Genomic DNA, 9,400 nt, shown 5'->3' with positions numbered 1-9,400 from the left:
GCTCTCCGTTCTGGGAGTGCTAATAGATTAGCAAATCTCTCTCACGCACAGCCAGAAGCAAAGTCAACCAGCACATGCGAAATGTAATAGACCAAACATCGCAACTGCATAAACAAGCAAGAAGAAAAGTTAGAAGGCACTACAAAATCGGTACTAACAACTCAGTTGGGCACGCAAACATCACAAGAGTCTAACTGCTGCTCTCTGAAACCAATGGAGGAACCGTGGTATATAGTAGCTAGGAAAGCTAACCAAAAGTCTACGCAATTGCCGAAGACGAAGCCCCAGGTCATATTGATGCTGAAATCCTACGCATAATTAACACTGACTCTAATCTGAATGCATTCAGATACATGCTAACAAAAATACGCAAAACACAAGGCGGAGAAACGCTGCTACAACTAAGTGGTATAGCGATACCAACGACTAAGCAAACGTTAATTGTTGACCCAGGAGATCCTACTTGAGTGTTAAAATTTGGATGAAATCACCAGTAAGGAAGAGGTTCTCTATGCTCTGCAAAGAGAGTTGGGAGAAAAGGAATTGACGATCTCAGCATAAGAAAGGCTTACGGAGACACTCAAACTGCACTCATAAAACTCCCGGTTGAGGCAGCTAGACAGCTTCTACAAAGTAGAAAGCTGAAAGTCGGGTGGGTAATCTGCCGTAACATAGGCAGCCTCAGCGATGCTTCAGGTGTCTTGACTATGGACACACAGCGAAAGTGTGCAAAAACGAGGTTAGGTCTAAGATCTGCAGAAGATGTGGCGAAGGTGAACATCAGGCCAAGCACTGCACCAATAAGCCGAAATGTTTACTCTGGAAGCGTCTGGTGCCCGGTAAATAAGAAGACAGCACAACAGGTCGTATGAGACTATTACAACTCAACCTTAACCATTATCAAGCGGCACAGGACCTGCTAAAACAGACGATCGCTGAAAGGCAGATTGACATTACTCAGCGAACCATTCAAAACCGGGCAGAGCGTAAACTGGTTAAGTGACACAAAAAATAAGGCTGTATGGAAATGTAACCCTAGCTTCCCTCAACTGGAGTCTACATACTCTTTCAATGGCTTTGTTCGAGCTAAAGTTAGCGACATACATATATATAGTTGCTATTTACCCCACAGCATCAATGATGAAGAATTTAAGAATATTACCGATACCGATACCGAACTAAATTGGTAATAGCTGACAATTTTAATGCCTGGGCTATTGAATGGGGATGCAAAAGAACTAATAGTAGGGGCAAAGCCTTACTAGAAGCTTTTGCTTCCCTTTATCTTGTGCTACTCAACACAAGTAACCAATGCACGTTCAACAAAGGCGGCCGACAATCAGTAATAGACCTTTCTTTCGTAAACTCAAGCCTAGTGCGTAGATCGCAATGGTAAATTAGTAATTTCAGCAATCACTATGCCATTATATTTGAGGTAAGTGCTCCGCAAACACGGTTCCACTTAGAGATCCTAACAAGAAGTTCATGGCGATCCAAACCATTCGACCCAGACCTCTTCGAAGAAGCCTTTGGACCCGCTAACACCACTCCCCAGTGTATTGGTGGGGACTCGCTTATAAAACGGTAATGGAAAAACTTCGCACTGGCGGGAAAATGAAGAAGTCCGAGAAGCAAGCAAACGGTTAAACCCATCTAAAGCCCTGGGACCAGATTGAATTCCGAATATAGCGCTAAAAATAGCAATTGCTAGAAGCACAAACCCCTTTCGAACTATGTATAATACATGCTTTCCCACCATATGGAAAAGGCAAAACCTAATATTATTGCCGAAGCTTAATATACTAATGACAGAACCGTCCAACTTCCGGCCCATAGGAATGTTATATTCCTCTGGAAAGGTTCTGGAGCGGATCATATACCAACTGCTAAATAAGGCAATCGACGATGTCGGTGGGTTATCACCCAACCAATTCGGATTCAGAAAGGCAAGATCTACAATTGCAGCTGTAAACCTAGTAAAGACCCTGGCTGAACGGGCTATAAGCGGGAATAGATGGAAAGGAGGCACAATACAGTACTGTATTGTTGTGACCCTGGATGTAAAGAATTCCCTTAACTCGGCATCCTGGCACATTGAGTGCACTAAAAAACTCCTCCGTGCCTCTTTACCTTTACAACATAATAGTAAGCTATTTCGAGGAAAGAACTTTGAGCTACAATACATGCGAAGGCTCTGAAAAATATAAAGTCTCTTGGAGCGCTACTAAGGAACGTCATGTACGATGGAGTACTGCGACTGAAAGTACCAAAAAATGTAAGTTCTTAAAATGTTCATATTATTGGGTTCGCAGACGATATCGCTGTTGTGGTTATAGCAAAACACATACACGAGATAGTTACGATAACCAACAGGACAATAGCGTTAATAAGCGATTGGCTCGAAACTAACGGACTGAACCTAGCGGAGAGCAAGACCCAAGCGGTACCAATTACTGGAAGAAAAGTCCGTGAAGTTGCCACGATCACTACACAGGGTGTAAGCATCACGACACAACCGGCAATTAAATACTTGGCAATTATACTTGATGCAAGGATGTCTTTTAAGGAACACTTAGCGTACACATGCGAAAAAACTACAAAACTGTGCAGAGCCTTGACCCGGTTAATGCTCAATACCCGTGGGCCAAAGCAAAATAGAAGATGACTATTAGCTGGTGTACTAATTTCAGTCGCGCTGTTCGGCGTCCAGATATGGGGAAAAGCCCTAGAAGTAAAATCATATCGCCGGGCCTTTTTTCGATATATGCCACTTCCGCGCTAAGAGTATGTTCTGCGTTCCGCACAGTATCAGAAGATGCTGCCCTAGTTATTGCGGGCTTACACCCGTTAGACCTCCTGGCCAAGGATATTCAATCATCATCGCTGCACAAAAAAAATTCTTGTTTTTTCCCGCAGGGAAGATATTTGGCGACACCCACATTAAACATAACTTTAAATTTATTTTAATTTAACTCCTGCATTGATAGGTTAATACTAAGTTCATTTATATTTGTACAATTTAAGGTTAAGTTATCCTACATTCTACTTTACACTGTTGTCCTATGAGTTACAGCACTTCATTCTCTTTTAACATTAAGGTAATCTCGTCCCAGAGGATGGAGGTGATTAGTGGTAATATTCCAATAGCCCTCCTCCCGAAGGACAGCATTACCAAAACAATTAACTTCACGAAGAAGTTCAAAGTTACCCTCGGCAACAAAAATGAGTGGAACGACTCCACTCTTGAGCTAACGCTGAGGGAAAGTACGTTGAAGTGGTACACCGACGGCTCGAAAACGTCGGAGGGAACAGGGGCAGGGATCGCGGGTCCACGCACCAAACTCTCCGTACCGATGGGTAGCTTTCCGAGCATTTTTCAGGCAGAGGTCTTTGCTATAAATCGGTGTATAGAGATAAACCTCCATCACAACTACCGCAATGAGCGAATAACCATACTCAGCGATAGTCAAGCGGCACTAAAAGCAATCTCCTCCTACGAAATCAAATCGCTACTAGTGCAGGAGTGTAGAGAACGGCTGAATAGCCTAGCTAAACGAAACCAGGTGCACCTAATTTGGGTGCCTGGTCATAGAGGAATAGCCGGCAACGAACTGGCTGATGAGCTCGCCCGCTCTGCAGCCTCAACCAATAGGGTAGGGCCCGAACCATTCACCGGGGTCGGCCCCCATACCGTAAAGGAGCTGCTCCGTAAGGAAGAAAGGGTGGACAGGGAAAGGAATTGGCAACGAGCGCATGGTATGCGACATGCTAAGCTGCTAATTGCGGGGTACAACCGGAATAGGTTTAAATCAATAACTAACCTCCCAAGGAATAAACTCAGGCTACTGGTGGCATTCTACACCGGCCACTGCAAACTGAACAGACATTTATTTAACATGGGTCTATCAGCTGGTGCCAACTGCCGGTTTTGCGACAGGGAGCCTGAAACACCGGAACACCTGCTAACCGACTGCACAGCTGTCTGTAGACGCAGGTTAAAGGCCCTTGGATCCATGTTTCCGAATAGGGATCACATCGCCTCACTAGCACCCAGTAGGTTATTGGACTTTATCAATGTACTGGGGATTAGTGGGACCCTGTGAATTAGGAGAGGGCACAATAGACCTAAGGTCGCGGTGCATTCCTCAATTATTTATCTATCTATCTATCTTAATTACATATAACAACAGCATCACCTGATACTTGTCGATCACCGTTAAGTAAATAAGCATATAAGATATTAAGGGGGTATTCTAGTATAGAAATCAAATTTTGGGCAGTTTTTTGAATTTTATTAAAAAAAACAACAAAAAATATTTTTACTATCCATTTTTTTATGGTGTTTTTATTGATATCTTAAGAATACAGAAAAAAAATTTTCCAAAAAAATATTAAAAATTAAAATAATTAGAGAGGGGCGGAACACGAAAAATTTTTTTTTGAAAAATGGCGACTGCCTGAAATTAAAAATCATTTTTTACGCTTTTTTAATAATTTGCTCTTTTATATATGTATAACAACAACTAGTTATATGTGTACATACATATGTCTAACAACATATAATAACTACTAATTATATATATATATATATACATATTTACAGAAAAACATCTGCTGAAAATTATACAGCATTGACATCGGGTAAAATTTAAATAAAATAAAATTATGAAATATATTTTTTATTAATTCGTCAAAAATGTAATAGTAATCGTAACATCAGCACTTTATTAAGCGTCGAAAATTTCGATATACATAACTAATATACTTAAATATTTGTACAAACTTGTATAGTTACATATGTAGATACTTACATCGCTTCAAAGCCCACATTGCCATATGTATATCCCGCAATACCCCTTGGTTTTTGATCAACAAAAACAAGCAGGATTGTGTAAAACATAGTAAAGGTAATACATACATATGTACAAATGTACATATTGCAATACATATTGTTCAGAATGCTTAGAGCGCCACATGATATTTAAGTGGCATCACTTACTACTTTTTGTAAATTTTGGCACACTGCAATCGTGTCAAACATTAGATGTAACAATTGCATAAATAAATTTCATTCGCTTTTATAACGTGAACAAAACAACACGCATTCGGCTTTTTTGTTCTATTTCGCTTTTAATCGCTATTCGTTCGACGTGACGTGATACCGCGTGTAGTTACATTGGATATTTTGTTCTACCGTGTACAGATCAACAGATGCTACAGTTAACTCATCGTGGTTATTAGTTTGTTTTTCGTAGTTTTTCTCCTATTTTGCCGTGCAAAAATATATAGTGTGCAAATCACGAACTGTAACTGTTAAACAGTTTCATTTAAACCTTATTAATACAATATAAACAGTTGCCACTTAACTTTCGAGCGGCTTAACAAGTTTTAAGAAAATGTCGTTCTTAAAAAGAAAAAGTAAAGATTCAATAATCGACGTTTGATATTTCAGGCACACATTCAAGAGATTCAAATTAATATCGCATGTTTGAGCCTTGTATTCGTTCGAACAAATAGCAGCAGTACATCGCTGCACAGAAATTGGTTCCCGAAACACTTGCATTGTGGGAAGAAAAGGTTCCAGTAAACGAGTTGCCCACGATCGGAGATGTCAAATATTAGAAAATGTGGCTCATGGTATGGTAACAAAAACATCTAGCACACAGGTGAGCAATAAAAAGTATCGTAAACATGCATTTGTTGTTTCTAAGACTTCCACCACTTGCCCACTATTCGCAAGTTTGAGTCAAAGTGACAGGTAGAAGAAAGCCAAACGAGCACATTTATGCATAATTGTCTCAAACCAGGACATCAGGTGCAGCAATGCAAATACATGTCGATGTTGCTCAATAATTACTGATACTCGATTCTGCTTCACAACTCAACTTGATAACGACGTGATTATATACAAGTATATCAGATATCAACTTAGCTGATCCTGAGTTTCAGAAGCCCCATCGTGTGGACCTTCTCATAGGTGTAAGTATATTTTCATTGCGTGTTCAAAAACGATATTACAACAACAAAACTCAGAGTCGTATTCGACAGCTCAACTCAGACTACAATTGGTTATTCATTGAACAATGCATTGATGGCAGGTCTAACCATTCAACCAAAGTTAGCCTGCATTCTTCTTCCTTTTCGTGCAAATTCGGTTGCCCCAACAGGAGACATTTGCAAAATGTATCGGTGCATTCGAGTCACCGCACCAGATAATTACTTGCAGTGCATACTTTGAAAGGCAGATCCAGGGAATAACATAAAAATATTTAAACTCGATACGGTTACGTATCGGACAAAGTCTGCCCCATTTTTGGCTATTCGCACCATGTATCAACTTGCGGTTGATGAAGCGGTTTTGTACCCCATTGGCTCCATAATAATTCAACTGGTTTTTGTGTCGACGAATTAATCACCGGCGCTCACACCACAGAAGAAGAAAAAAAATAATGAAACAAACCTCTGAGCTACTAAGCGCTCAGTTTTGTCGGTTATAGCTCAACTTTATGATACATTGCGATGAATTGGACCCGTAGTGTGCAAGGCAAAAATATTCCTTCAATGACTGAGGGTGGAGAAGATCGATTGGGACGTATGTATGTCTACCAATGACTTATTAAACAGTGTGGCTTCAACTTTACAATGAATTCAGTAGTATAGGAAATATAACCTTTCCACTATACGCTGGCTTACCAAATTCTAGCTTGGAGTTACATAAATTTAGCTTACGGCACCTGTATCTAGTACCTCGTTTATGTGGACAAGCACATTCCACGTTGCTCTGTTTGAAAGGAAGAGACTGAAGTAGTTCAGTCTATATATAATTTACGAATATTTAACTATCGGTTATTTTGCTGGTCGGATTCTACAACGGTTTTGTCATGGATCCAGGAGGAACCTTCACGTTTTATTTACCTGAACGGCGGGAAAATGCATTACTTTCGTCAACTTCAGTAACTGACATTTCGCTTTATAAACTCTTTCATAGTAATGCAGCGCATATATGGTTACGTACACATGTTCCTCAAAACGAACCATTCTGGTATAATCGATGCAACACATATTCAACAAGAAACCTGGTATATACTTCACATGGCGAAAAGAGTGAATTTTTCTACAGAATACAAGGATCTTAAAAGGCAATCTGCCTATAAGTATTTCGAGCAAACTGGGGTCATTGTCACCATTTCTTGACTTATTTGGACTTATTCGAGTAGGTGGTCGTTTAGAAAATACATTATTGGATTACCATTCACGACATCCAATCATTCTACCCAAGGGACATCCCCTAACAGAATCTATTTTAACACATTTGCAATATCAGAATCTACACGCCGGACCTCAAGCAATACTTGCTGCAATACGTTAACAATATTGGCCCCTGGGAGGCAAAAATATGGTGAGTCACATAATAAACAAGTGCATGCGATGTTTCAGATTAAGACCCAAGATTTGCGAACAGATTATATGAAACTTACCAGAAGACCGCGTCCGTCCAAGTCGAGCTTTTCTAATCAGCGGAGTTGATTATAGCCGACCGTTCTACTACCAATCTGAAATAAGAAGCAGAGCATCAACGAAATGTTACATAAATCTCTTCATATGTTTTATTACGAAAGCGATTCATATATAAGTTGTAAGGGGTCTATCAACTGAATCCTTTCTAGCAGCATTGTGTCGTTTTTATTGTACTCGCGGAAAACCAAAGGTCATTTGGTCTGATAATGCAAAAAACTTCGTTGGAGGGAGAAATGAAATGGCAGAATTATAGCAACAATTTCTTAAACAGCAACATGTTAAGCAATTTATAGGCAGTGTCTTGTAGACACTTGTAGTTTATTCCACCTCGGCCTCCTCAATTCGGAGGCCTTTGGGAAACCTCAATTAAAATAGCGAAATTTCAATTCTGACGAATTATTGGTTCTAGAGTACCGACTTTTGATGAATTTAGGACTCTCGTATGTCAGAACTCAGCAGATATTAACAATCGACCACTTTGTCCAATTACAGAAAATCCCGATGATTTAGATGTTCTCACACCAGGCTATTTCCCCATAGGTGCACGACTTACATGTGTACCGGAACATAACCTTCTAACAATAAACACCAGTCGACTGAGCAACTGGCAGCGAATACAAATCATGCATCAGGCTTTTTGTAAAAAGTGGAGCTCTGAATATTTATCACTTTTGCAACAACGCTCACGATAGCGATATCCAAGAAACAATATCCCAATTGGAACTCTTGTCCTTATCAAGGATGATGCATTGCCACCACTCAAACGGCTGTTTGGTCACTAAGGTTTTCTTGGGCAACGATTCTAAAGTTCGTGTTGCTGAAGTAAAAATGACTAATGTTATTTGCAAAATAGCCATTTCTAAATTATGCGCTCTTCCCATCGATGATAATTTAGCTGGCGGTATGACTTGCCATCGTGGGGAGGATGTCGAGAGCGCTCATTTGCGTTTCTCCGTCAATGCTTAATGTCTATAAAATTTTATTATGATATATGTTATGGGCAACATGTTTTACAAATGTCATTCATAAAGATATGTTTGAAATATTTAAATTATAACATATTCAAATTATAGACAATACATAAATTTGAGAGAAAAATAATATAGAAAATTGATGAAAACAACAAAAGAACTCCGAATTTCACCGCTAGCGAGTCGGAGCACCTATTGGAACTGGTGGAAATCCCAATCCGAATCCATATTTTTTACAAAAAATAATGTCTTATTTTTTATTATTTTTCTTTTGACAAATAACTGAAAATTCAAAACAATTTAAAACAAAACTCAGCTGTTACTTAAGCACTAAACTTAAGTATGGACTGTGAAACCGGGCATTATTAACTTAAAAGAGTTCGCGTTTTGAAAGCGTTACTGTTCTATTAATCTTATTCAAAACTCTTACTATATTTACATAAAAGAGATCTCGTCCAAACAAAGGCATAAATACGACATTTTTCTTGAAATTCTACGAGTAATTTCGGTACATAAAATAAGCTTGCGAGAAATTTTAAAAATTAAATATCATTGACCGAAAGACTCAAAAAGACTTTCCACAAGGTGCTTATCATATGCACACGTGCTTAAAGACTGTGAAAGCAAATTTAATTGCGTTAGTTGCCATAAACGACATCATTCGGTACAAATACAAGTTTTTCCAGCTCACCCACAAGCAACGGAAATGTAAGAAAAGCAACGGGTTTGTTTGCAACAACAAATCATGAAACAACAAACCCAGAAAGCCGCCAAGAACCACCATGCTGCCTAAAAGCGTTAAAAACCCAAACGCTACACCGCGAAAGTAGTAGTAGTCTACTACTTCCCACAGCAGTGTCTCCATCGAACACCGAGGAGAACGGTTTAAACTCAGATCCTTAATAGACCAC

Source organism: Bactrocera tryoni, unplaced genomic scaffold, assembly GCF_016617805.1.
Source record: "Bactrocera tryoni isolate S06 unplaced genomic scaffold, CSIRO_BtryS06_freeze2 scaffold_25, whole genome shotgun sequence".
Classification (NCBI taxonomy): Eukaryota; Metazoa; Arthropoda; class Insecta; order Diptera; family Tephritidae; genus Bactrocera; species Bactrocera tryoni.
Note: the sequence above shows the minus strand (reverse complement) of the source record.